This window comes from Neophocaena asiaeorientalis, unplaced genomic scaffold (assembly GCF_003031525.2).
Source record: "Neophocaena asiaeorientalis asiaeorientalis breed wild unplaced genomic scaffold, Neophocaena_asiaeorientalis_V1.1 scaffold477, whole genome shotgun sequence".
Classification (NCBI taxonomy): Eukaryota; Metazoa; Chordata; class Mammalia; order Artiodactyla; family Phocoenidae; genus Neophocaena; species Neophocaena asiaeorientalis.
The window spans coordinates 2,147,484-2,160,731 of record NW_020172630.1 but is presented as its reverse complement, the minus strand read 5'-3'; the positions used below and the strand labels follow the sequence as shown (position 1 = coordinate 2,160,731).

At 37.6% G+C, this 13,248-nt stretch overlaps 1 protein-coding gene across 1 annotated transcript in view; it reads right to left on the bottom strand.

The window, feature by feature from the left end:
- The window catches only part of USH2A (usherin), a gene marked incomplete at its 3' end in the record, with an annotated part of 720,880 nt that overhangs the window by 673,460 nt on the left and 34,172 nt on the right, over positions 1 to 13,248 (bottom strand). The gene's annotated exons all lie outside the window — the stretch shown is intronic.

The window sequence follows — 13,248 nt, the reverse complement described above, 5'->3', positions numbered from 1 at the left end:
CCCACCAGACCCCTGTCGCCTACATACAGACTTTTGTTTTTTCCTCTCTGAGTAACTCAGACAAGCCAGGCCCTGGAAGTGATCCATGCCTAAGTGTACTACATTTTCACCCTAAGTATGATGCTTTGGATTTACTACTCACCCTTGATATCCATTAAAGTTCTCTCTCCATATACTGCAACCTCCTAAGAACAAGCCTCCAACTTAATTAATCTCTAGAAATTTAACATAGGAATCTAAGTAGTTTTCTTTGTCCTATCTTGAGTAGATGTAAAACCCTCATGGCCACTTCTTCCGAAACTATTAAATCACTCTCTTCACTTCAAAAAAAAGCTATTAATTTACACAGACACACACATACACACACACACACACACACACACACACACATATATATAAAATAGAGAAATCTGCCAATGGTTTGATTTACTATTGATTTCCTAGGGAATGGGAAGAGAGCCAGCCCATTTTCTGTAGATACTGTCTAGGAACATTTCATGCACAATTTCACATTTGGTACAGAGATGATCACAATGTTCTATGCTCTTAATTATCTCAATGCACCATTAGTTCTTTTTTCTATGTAATCCATATGGAACAGATGACTTTGAAAAGATTATTAGAATTAGTTTTAAAATACTTAGTAACCTTTTCAGCATTTTATATCCCCAAATCTGGAAGTTGTTTATTTGTTATGCCTACAAATTCCCCTACTTAAAAAGTCAACTTCTGGGGCTTCCCTAAAAAAAAAAAAAAAAAAAAAAAGTCAACTTCTTATTTTGTCTTCCATGTTTAGGAAGAAAACTGTTCATCACACCCTTCATTTAAAACCATAGTTTTTTTGAAAATGTTTCAGTTGTTTGAATATTCAATGAGTACATTATAATATGCTAAGTGTTATGCTACATATAAAGCATATATAAAACACAGACCTTTTCTTCAAGGAGTTTGTATTCTGTAATGGAAACTGGCATATAAAAATATTTTCAATGCCAGGTGGGAAAATGTAATAAAATAAACATGAATAAAGTACTTAGGGACAAAGATGAGAAAGAGAAAAATAATCTTAGAAGTCTTCTCCTCCAAATACTTCCCCATTTCTCTTTTTCCCACTGTAGTGGCATTCCTATGAGCTGCCTATACTTGCTTTGCCCAGTTTATCTTTTCCTATTTCCTAGTCTCAATTAGTAGTTTCTGGTTTTTATTACTTACAAAAAAACAAACAAAAAAAACCCCCTCAATATTGCAGGAAAGTAGCAGGAACAGTACAAGAAGTTTTTTCTGAAACATTTGAGATTAAGTTGCTGACTGATTTACCCATTATCCCCAAATACAGTAATGCATTTGGTACCAAAAAAAAAAAAGATATTCTCCCAAATAATCATAATACAACCATCAAAATCAGGAAATTAACACTGACACATCCTTATCACCTTATCCTCAGACACCATTCAAGTTTTGCCAATAGTTCCCAAAATGTCCTTTGTAGATTACAAACCCAGTCCAGGGTCACACGTTGAATTTAGTTGTCACAACTCTCAGGTCTCCTTTGATCTAGAACAGTTCTTCACTCTTCCCTTGACTATCACGATCTTAACACTGTTGAAGACTACAGTCTAGCTATTTTGTAGACCGCCTCTCAATCTGAATTTGTCTGTTTCCTCCTGAGTAGATCCAGGTGACTCAGAGATCATCTTATTACATCTTACGTGTTACATAATTTCTAGTTGTTCCATTACTGATGATGTTAACTTTAATCTTTTGGATTAAGATGGTATCTGCCAGGTTTCTTTATGTAAAAAAACAAAATTTCTCTTTGCAATTAATAAGCCTTCTGTGAGCAGACACTTTGGGCAGATATCCTGTTCTTTATTAAGCTTTCATTGCCTGAATTTACTTAACTGTATCTGTATGGACTCATGAATCCTTATGTTATTCAGTGGAATATAGTAAATGTGCTCAATATGTATTTCAGTGCTCAAGCTGTTCCATGTTTAGACAATGAGTGACCCATACTTCCCTGGCCTGGCCCTGAAATCAACCATTTCTCCAAGGAATTCTCGTTCCTTAAGTGACAAGTGGTTTTAGGAACAAAGAATCAGTGCTGTATACTCAACCTATTACTCCCACGCCCTCCCACTCCCTCTTAGTGGACAGAGGTAGAGAATACGAAGATAGATAGATTAGAGCGATACAGACACCTACACATTGACTTATATAGTATTTCTATGTCTATCTATGTGTGTGTATATATATATATATATATATATATGCACACACATACATACATGAAATGGGATTACACTGATAAGTTCAATTCTGATCCAATACTCTAAGGTTCATTCTAATTTCTCTTTTCATATTTGCAACTCCCTTCTCTGAAAGGGAGAAACCTGGCTCCCATTATCTTCAATAAACATACTTATTTGATTCTCTTACACATAACCAAAATCCAGTTGCCATGACCAGACACACAACCCCAAAGAGACCTCTTCATCACACTTAGGTCCTGACACCTGTGCCAGGCTACTCTCTCCATGAAAGCATTCCTCCAGCCACTCAAGCTCGAACACATCAACATTTTGATGCCACCTGCATCACCACAACTCCCCTATCACGGTCACCAATGAGTTCCATGAAGCTAAAAGCAAACAGTAAATTCCTAGTTTCCAACTTACTTGAACCATCAGTGGCACTGACAGAGCTGATCATTCCCCCCTCCTTGAAATACCTCTGTTATTTGACTGCCTGTACATCAGACTCTCATAATATTCCCCTTTCCCCTCAGGCTGCTTCTCTCAGTCTCCTTCAATGGATCCTCTTGGACCTGTAAATGTTGAAGTGCCCCAGGATTCAGTCTTTCGATCTCTTCTCCTTTCTGCTTATAAGTAAGTACTCCCTTGATAACATCACCTTGCCTCAATTCTTTAAATACCATCGTTAGGTTGATGACTCCCAAATGATTCTCTCTAACTCAGACTTCTTCTAATCTAGACCCTATACCCATCTTTCTATTCAACAACTCTTCTTGGAAGAGTATTAGATCATTACCCATCTTTCTATTCAACAACTCTTCTTGGAAGAGTATTAGATCATTCAAGAACATCTCTGCCCCAAACCTGATTCTTCCACAGCCTTCCCCACCTTGGAACATTGCAATTCCCTTCCTCCAGTTGCTCAGCCCAAAATCCTTAGGGTCCTCCCCAACTTCTCTCTTTCCTTCATGCCTCTCACCCATTCCATCAGCAAATCCAGAGGCCCTCCTTTCAAAATATAACCAGAATCCACTCACTGCTCACCACCTCTCTCACTACAACACCAGCCCAAGCCCTCTCTTCCCTAGATTTTTGCAATGGCCTCCTAACTGGCCTCCCAGATTCAATCTGTGTTCCCCTTCAGTATATTCTCAAGACAGAGGCCCAAGGATTCTTGACAAAACAAAAGCCGATTATGTCACTCTTTTGCAAAAGACTGTAAATGGTTTTTTTTTTTTCAATTGAAGTATGGTTGATTTACAATGTTGTGTTAGTTTCTGGTGTACAGCAAAGTGATTCAGTTAGACATATATTATATATATTCTTTTTCATATTTTTCCCATTATGGTTTATTACAGGATATTGAATATGGTTCCCTGTGCTACACAGTAGGACCTTGTTCTATATTTTATATATATAGTAGTTTCTATCCACTAATCCCAAACTCCAAATTTATCCCTCCCTCACCCCCTTTCCCCTTTGGTAACCCTAAATTTGTTTTCTATGTCTATGAGTCTGTTTCTGTTTTATAAATAAGTTCATTTGTATCATATTTTAGATTCCATGTATAAGTGATATCATATGGTATTTGTCTTTCTGACTTCCTTCACCTAGTATGGTAATCTCCAGGTCCATCCATGTTGCTGCAAATGGCATTATTTCATTCTTTTTTATGGCTGAGTAGTATTCCATTGTGTATATATGCCACATCTTCTTTATCCATTCACCTGTCAATGGACATTTAGGTTGCTTCCATGTCTTGGCTATTGTAAATAGTGCTGCTATGAACACTGGGGTGCGTGTGTCTTCAAAATTAGAGTTTTCTTGGGATATGTGCCCAAAAGTGGGATCACTGGATCATATGACAACTCTGTTTTTAGTTTAAGGAACCTCCATACTGCTTTCCATAGTGGCTGCACCAATTTACATTCCCACCAACAGTGTAGGACAGTTCCTTTTTCTCCACACCCTCTCCAGCATTTATTATTTGTAAACTTTTTGATGGCGGCCATTCTGACCAGTGTGAAGTAGTACCACACTGTAGTTTTGATTTGCATTTCTCTAATAATTAGCAATGTTGAGCATCTTTTCATGTGCCTCTTGACCATCTGTATGTCTTCTGTAGAGAAATGTCTATTTAGGTCTTCTGCCCATTTTTCAGTTGGGCTGGGTTTTTTTTGTTATTTAGTTATATGAGCTGTTTATATATTTTGGAAATTAAGCCCTTGTCAGTTGCATTATTTGCAATGATTTTCTCCCAGTCTGTAAGTTGTATTTTCATTTTGTTTATGGTTTCCTTTGCTGTACAAAAGAATGTAAGTTTGATTAGGTCCCATTTGTTTATTTTTGCTTTTATTTCTATTGTCTTGGGAGACTGACCTAAGAAAACATATTGGTACAATTTATGGCAGAGAATGTTTTGCCTACATTCTCTTCTAGGAGTTTTATGGTGTCGTGTCTTATATTTAAGTCTTTAAGCCATTTTGTGTTTACTTTTGTGTATGGTGTGAAGGTGTGGTCTAACTTCACTGATTTACCACATGTAAACCAATGGGTTTTTACACTGAGTGAAAGTTCTACAGATTTCTACCCAATCTGTCTCCTTGCTACCTCTGGCTTATCTTTTATTAGTATGCCCCTGTGCTCTCTGATCTAGCTACACTGTCCTCCACAAACATTCCAGGCACCTATTTTCCTCAAAGCCTTTGCATTTTCTATTTCTTCTCCTTGACGTTGCTTCTACAGACACCTGCTGGCTTATTCCCTCATCTCCTTCAGATGTTTCCTTAACTGTCATTTTAGCAAAACCCCTCCTAATACCCTATCTAAAATTGTAGCCCAATCCATGCTAACCCCCTTCCCTATCAGACTATTCTCTTTACCCACATCAAACATATTGCATATTTTATTTATTTTTCTGTTGTATTTAGTCTCCTTTTCCTGCCTAAAATCTAAACTCCATAATAAGAGGTTTGGCTTTGTTTCCTTTACCGTTTTGTTCACTATTGTCCCCTCATTCCCCAGAATGGTAACTAGCAAATATTAGGAACTTATTAAATCTTCGTTGAATGAATGAAGCTTCATCTAAACTAAGGATTGAAGGATTAACTAAACTAACTTGAAAGATGAATAGAAATTAGCAAAAGGCAGACGTGGTAGAAGATAGGGAATAAGTGAGTTGCGGGAAGGAATACAGAAAACGCAAGGAATAAGAAAATGGAAAGAGGCTTATAAGTTATCCCAAACCTTCCATGTATACTGATCAATCCTTTTTTAAAATTATTTTCTTTTCAATGTGTTGAATTTAAAGTCATCTTTCTCACTTTTTCCCGAAATCTTTTCCAGATTTTTAAACCTCTTTAAATTATAAAGTTGCATATAACTAGGTCAAATCATGCCTGAAAATGTTGGACGCTGGATTCCTGTTTATACTTTCAGGGAGTAAGACAAAGATGTGAACTCACTCCTGACCCAAAGTCCGAGGGTCAGCAATCCAGCCCTCAATATGTAGATGAATATATAGGCAATCATTTCTGTGTACAATCCAAAAACTCAACTCCATGCCAGTATTCAACTGATATCTTAAAGATCCTAAGCAGTAATTTGTAAGTTGAAATGGAGTCCTGCCGTATAAAGAAAACAGAGGTAAAATGCCTGCTTCCTCTCTGCAGGAGTTACTCCTACCAAAATCATCAACAAAGGTGGAATATTCCATTAAATAATTAATGGATTATTAATTTTACATTCCTAAAAGAAATGCATGCTTTTCTACAAGTACCTATCATCCTGCCATTGTGTGTTCTTTTAATTTTTTTTGTTTTCGTTTTATTTTCCAGCTGTAGGAGTATTGAGCAAAATTTATTGAAAATGTGTCTCATAAACTAAATGAAGAAGAGCCATCTTAGGCCAAAGGAAAAATGTGAATCTCTTTCACCTCCTTTAGAGAACTAGATCATGAAATCCGATGTGAATTGCTTTATCTTTGAAGACGCTCTAGAATTGAGAACAAGGTCTTCATGGTGACCCTTGTTTAAAGGGGGTGCTCTCTGCCCTAAACCCGGTGAGACAGTAATTGTCTAAGCAGTTTTTTCTTCAATCAGTAATGGAGAAGCACACACATTTAATTCGGTTTAGACAGAAAAATGACAGCAGCAAATAGGCATTCTTTTAAGGTAAGGATTATATCAGCCCTAAAAACAGAAGTAGCTATTTACGGGTCAAATGTAGAACATCCAGCAAAATTTCCTTTCTTTTACCCCTTCACAACGAAAAAACACTAAGATTGTGTCATCAATTGGGGCAAAATAAATGAACACTTTTATTATCATCTGAAGAACTTCGTATTAGCAATTGGATCACCAGATTCAAGTGGCGCTCTTGAAAATAATATTCAACTTGTCTTTTTATAATTCACATTTATACAGTCCAATTCTTACATATTTCTTTCCAAACCATTTTCCCCCAGGTAAGCAGCAGCTGTCAAAAAAAAAAACCCTCTAAATTTGGTGGTGTATTTGGAATAGAGTTCATCTCTTTCTGCAAAGCCTGGATTAACCTTCTCCAAAGGCTGACAGGCCCCAGGATCGTGAGACCCAGGACAAATATAACCGGTGGGAGAAATATTTGCGTGTTGATTTAACTCGTTAAAGAGAATAACAATGAGTTTACCTCTGCTTCCAATATATTTTTAGAAAGAGCAAATCAAGAATGAAGGTGACTATTAAAGGGTAAAACAATTGAAAGGTTAGGGGGAGAATTGCTAAGTTTACAATAGATAATATAAAAATCAGCATAATATCCATTGTCTCCCACGCCATACTGACTGCTCAGGATACTTCAGTAGTGTTTTGTTATCTCCTAATACTTGTAAACAATGGACGTTTGTAAATGACTGTAACTTTCCATTAAGTATAATTAGGTAGTAGTTTACCTCTACCTTCCACAAATTCACCTTTGAATTATAATGTTTAAATACTCAATTTAGGTTGAGATTTTAGGACTTCTGAGACTTTTTTTCTAATACAGGTCGTCAGGATGAAGGGATGCAGGGTTAGCTGAGTCCTTATTGCCACTCAGATCTCACTTATATATTGCCACCTCAGAGAGTCCTTTAATGCACAAGCCAGCCTAAATAATCACTTAATAACTTTCTATCATGTTATCATATTTTAATTAACTTTTCTCTCAATATATTTATGATTTAGTTTTTCTTTCCTTTCTGCACCCATCCCCCATCCATGCATACACACGCGCACACACACGCACTCACAAAATAACATCAGCTCTAATCAGGTCATCGCATTAGTCCCAGCACCAGCACAAAACCCTTCTAACTCGAAAGCATTTCTTTCCGCAACTTTAACATAACTGTTTCTACTCTCTGCGATTTCTCCCCATGCATTCTTTCTGTTTCCATCTCTGAAACTCCTCTTAGGGGGAGGTTGGATCTCCCTGTGGACATGTTTCTGTTCAGTCTAGATCAGATCCAAAAACTACAGGGCAAGAGCAGGTAAGCAGCACAACTCATTTTCTCGCTGCAAGGATCCCCTTTCACCCGGGTTGCATCAGCCTGCCTTCTTCTGGCCTAGAGCCCACACGCTACACTCCAAACTGAGGTCAACCGTCTCCACTGCCTGATGCCATCTGATGGGGAAAAGTGGGAGAAGCTGATCCAGACGGTCACTCCAGGTGCTGTCTGCCAAGTCCTGTCCCCGGCAGTCGTCCCCACGTATCCTCCTGCCCACAGAGTCTGTCAGCTCCAGGCTTACGACACCCACGACTCAGTTCTCTCATCCGCCACGACTTTTCTCTCCTATGTGTATTTTGGGCTGTGGTTTCTTCTGCCAACCCGATCTCATCTGCTTTCTACTTTCCTAGATTCCTACAACACGTGTGCTAATCATTGCGTTCTTTTCCCTACCTCCCAATAGCAGCATTGGTGATCAGCTGCTACTGGGTCTGGGCGCGTTTAAATGGTCAATTTCTTTCCCTAGCAAGAAAGAAACGGCAAAGACCTAAAAAAACTCGCTGGAAGAAAAGAAACATGGGGAGCTGCCTAAGTACCTTATCCTTAATGCACTTGAGAGTGCATTACACTTCTCAAAGTTTCACTTCACCATTAGGCGTTCACGCTCCTCGGAATCAGCGTCTAAGTCATTTATACCATGAGACCAGCTAGATGACAGCAAGTTGTCAACAGATTGCTCAAGGATTTCTCTGAGGAGCCAGAGACTTACAAGGGGGAGAAAGTGTCACTCCATCTGGATCCAACCATTACACCAATTGACCTGAAAGCTAGAAAGGTTCTGTTTCTCTAAGGAGATAAAACAATTGAAAAGCTTGAGTATCCAATCAAACAAATTACATTTACCCCCCCAAGGGGCTACGCCACTTGCGCTCCAACCAGAGTTTAGAAGGACTGTCTATTTTAATGGACGAGCTTAGCAGAGGCTACTGCAAAGGAGCAAAACCAAAATGAATAAAACTGAAATATAATGGCACTGAGGAACCACATGGGTCTAAAAGCTCAATCTTACTTGAAATAACATTTTATATGAATTTGAATTCAAGCCGTGTCATTTAAAACTACATATTTATGGAATTAAGCGAGGAATTCCCATTTTACTTAAGGCTGTCGTTGATGAGCCACAAGAGGAATTAGTCTGTTCATGAAATCTGCAGAAGACACTAAATTGATAGGTATTACGAAAGTCGCTAAGAAACAACCTAGAAGAAAATGCAAGAGGTTAGATATTGGGCAGGAATGGAGTAGGAAATTCATTCTATTTAAAGGGAAGATCATTCAGAACACACAGTTTAAATAACATCTCTTTCCAAGTAGCTGAAAATGTTTGATTGTCATTCTCACTACCTCATATTTACTAGGGAGCAACACTGTTTCTGATACCAGACAGAATACAGAGACAGAACCGTGAAAAATCAGAAAGATCAAAAATGCCAAACGCAAAAGAAAAAAGAGTTCTAGGGAATGCAAGAGAAAGCCAATGTTTGTGTATTTATTTTCCTTGATATGAAAAGTGAAGAAAATGTGTATTATTTTTAAGGAAATGCCAGTTATCTTCTGGGCTTTAACAGAATTCTGAAAAGGCTGAATGTGAGTACATTTGTGAAGAGCAAACGGTATTGTAGAATTCAGCGTGAGACAAAACGTGAGGGAAAAAAAAGAGAATCACTAATTTAAAGCATAGTATGATTTTTTTTTTTAACTTATTGGAGCAAAGAGAGCAGTGAGCTATACAATCACCATCAATGGAAGAGACTACAAAGTGATCAACAATCATGGGAGAGAGAATTCTGTTCAGGATAAAGAATGAGAGGATTTATGTAGAAATCAGCAAAGTTGTAAGTGTTCCCTCATCATTTAAAAAATATATTGAGCTTTTCAGTCTATCATATATCACTTTTTTCTCAATGTCATCATTCTTTACTAAACTCACTCAATTCCATTTGTTTACATATTTATTTATATTAAACATCCACCATGCAGCAGGCATTTTTCTATGTTCTTGACACACATAAATGAAGAAAGTATTTGCCTTCAATCAATTCAAAATCTACTTAATGCAAAATCTACCTATAAATGTCTAATGAAATCTACCTATAAAGAAAATGTTGTATGACCAATAGGAAAAAAATGCTATAGGAGCACAGAGGAGAAAAGGGGAAAGGGATTTAGCGTGCTTTTTACAAAGGAATTTGCATTTGTGCTGGTCATTAAAATGTGTACAAAAGAACTAGGGGTTAAGAGGGAGAGGAAGAAAGGTACAAGGCAGAAGGAACCATGAATGAAGGCACGCAGGAAGAACCTGAATGAAGATCATTAAGCATAGTTTTCAGAGACTCAGAAAACATTGCAGTTAAAGCTCAAGATACTTAGAAGGACAAGAGGCTACATGGACAGTCTAGCACATTGTAAAGGGTCTTGAAAGAGTTGCTCAGAGGAGAATTCATTCTCTAAAGTGTAAGTAAGGGTGAGCATAGAGTTGATTTAAACAAAGGAGGCATGTAATCACATTTGTATTTTGGAAAGAAAACAGTTTTCACTCTGAAGGTTGTCACTGACGGAAGTCACTGAAAACACTAGGGGTAAGGGGTGGAGAGTATGGGGTAGGGAGTAGAAAATGAGCTGCAATACACAACCCAAATGTTCAGGAAGCCTCCTGTTTCTAACTCCTACCTGCAAACCAAGTTGTGAAGAACTTTGTTCAAAACTTTAGGGTCATCTTTACTGCTCCTCTAAACTTCCCAATTACTAATGAAATTTTCAGTTTCCTATTTATTTGCCTCATAAACCTGCTTTTGCCTTTAGTTTTCTCCTGCTGCATATTCAATCCATCAGTACCTCTCATCTGTGTTATCATAGGAGCTTCCAAACTGACTGCCCTATTTTCCAAGTCTCTTTATTACAACATTGGATGATGCCATCATTCATTCATCGCTCCATTCACTCATTCATAAAAATATTTATTGAGAATTGACCACAATCAGACATGATGCCAGGCCCTGAAGGGAACATCGGTAAATATGGTACAGTCTTTGATCTAAAGTTCCTTGGTCTGGTTGGGGATACAAATGTAGAGCATTGAGTTAATTGTGATGATTTCACAGAAGGATTAAGCACATCTCATTCAGGGTTTGAGATGAGAAAATGTTTCCTGAATAATCTGATGCCAAATGGTTAAGGAGAAGTAGGGTTAAGCTGAATAAATAGTAGGGGGGAGAGGAGTCCTGGCAAAGTCAGGAACGTGTGTGGTTATACAAATGCAACAAAGACTGATTCACGGCAAGACCCGAGAGTTCAGCATCACTGGAAGGAAAGGTACACATGGAGGATTTACAGGACATGAGGATGTGCAGCTGTAGGAGCTAAGTCATTGAGCATCTTTGCTCCATACTCAGGCATCTTAAAACTTAGAAGAAGAACACTTGAATTTTGAAAGATCACTGACAGCACTGTGACAATATAAATCTAGGAATTAGAGATTTCATAGTCACGAGTATAGAAATAGTTCTAGAGCGAATCATGGTTGTGAATGAGGACTCCAAGGAGGAGTGTGTGAGATGAAAAGTGAATACAGTTAAGCAAGTGGCCATGAAAATACCAAAATAAAGAGCCTGAGTGGAAGAAGAAGAGCTCTTATAAAAGAGGCTTGAGGTGATCGGAATCCGCTGATGAATGAATGGACATTAGAGCATATACACGTTCTTATTTAACTTGGATATAAAAGGAAGAAACTAGAAACGTTAGTTTTGAAAAAACAAATAATTAGGATATAAACACAAAGACATACCAGAAACCAGCATTTAGTGATTAGAAAAGTTTTCTGAACATTCAGCTAAGAACAGCTTACTGCATTCCAAAAAAAAACAAATAAAGATTCATTAACACCATGATATATGCTACTTGTCCCGGGACTTTAAGGATAAAGAAGGAAACCTATAAAAATCCCCACCCCCAACACACACAGGACACACACACAGTGAAAAATAATTCTCAAGGTCGTCTCAGATTTCTCTTCGGAAACACGATGCGTTGTATTAAAGGCTCAGAAATGAAAGAGAAGATGAAGAGAAGTTCATCCTCATCCAAGTCACTGTTCATGAAAACAGGCCTTAAAAAGATATGCCCAACTCTACAAGGATTCAGAAGGTACATCACCAGCCATGTTCCCTTTGGAAAACAAATACTCTCACCAAAGAGAAGGCTTAATTCAAATTAAGAAATTAGATAAGTTACAAAAGGACGGTCAATGAGTATTGAATCCATTTAAACATATTACTTTTAAATAACAGTTGTGAACTGTTATGATAATGCTTGAAATAAAAGTAACAACATTTCAATATAATGATTTTGTTATAATATATTGGGATAAGAATGCTTATTTATACTAACAAAAACTAGACTGTGGGAAGAGAAAAAAGAATCGTGAAAGCAAAGGTATGATAGCTCCCTTACTTTCCTATGGGAGTTGATACATAGTTTGATGTCTGAAAATCATGACTTGAGAAATACAGGCTTAAATTATTTTTACATATGGATTTTTAAAATAATCACTAGCATAAATGAAACCAAATTTAATTCCTTCCAAATTACCAGAGGGAAACAATTACTAATACATTAAGATTTCTTAGTACTCAACAAAAAAGCAAACCCCTTTATTTAAAAAAATAAAGCAAGAAAGCAATGTACAGGTATTACTCAGAAGAAAAAAATATATATTCGGCTGGTCAATAAGCCCTAGAGAAGGTAAGACGTGCACAAGTTAGGGTAAGAAATGCAAAATGAAACAAGAATGCATGAATATTGTTTAGCCCATCAGACTGGGGAAAGTGGAATAGATAATTCTCTGTATTGGCAAGAATTTAAAGGACAGGCACTCTGATTTACTTTTCATAGGAGTCTGCATTAGTCAAACACTTTCTGAAGGCAATTTGTCAATATGTACCAAAAGTAAAATTATGTACACCCTTTGAATCAAAACCTGCACCTCTGTAATTGACCCTGAGGCTGCACTGAGAAAGCACCTCCAGCTGGAAATCATTAAATCAGTCCACACACCTGTTTGGTTTTTCTTTTTTTTTTTTTTTCCTTCAGTATTAGCCAGCAGTCTATACATAGGCAGTAATAAGAGACTAGTGAAACCATGTTCTTCGTGGCCCCTCCGCTAGAAGTGGAGGAAGTGAATCCAGAAGAGACTCAATAGATTCAAAGACGAATACAAGGGTCCAGAGGCTTAACTTAGGTCTGTAGCCAAAAGTTACCATTCACAATAGATACGACATCAGAAAGAGGGCTGTTGGTGGGACTAAGTGCATGGGATGGTAAAAAGGGGAGAAAATGAGGTTACACGGTCACTGACCAAAAGATGCTGGGTCTTGTAAGCTGTGACAAAGCAAGAGAGAGGCATGGACATATATACACTACCAAACGTAAGGTAGATAGCTAGTGGGAAGCAGCCACATGGCACAGGGA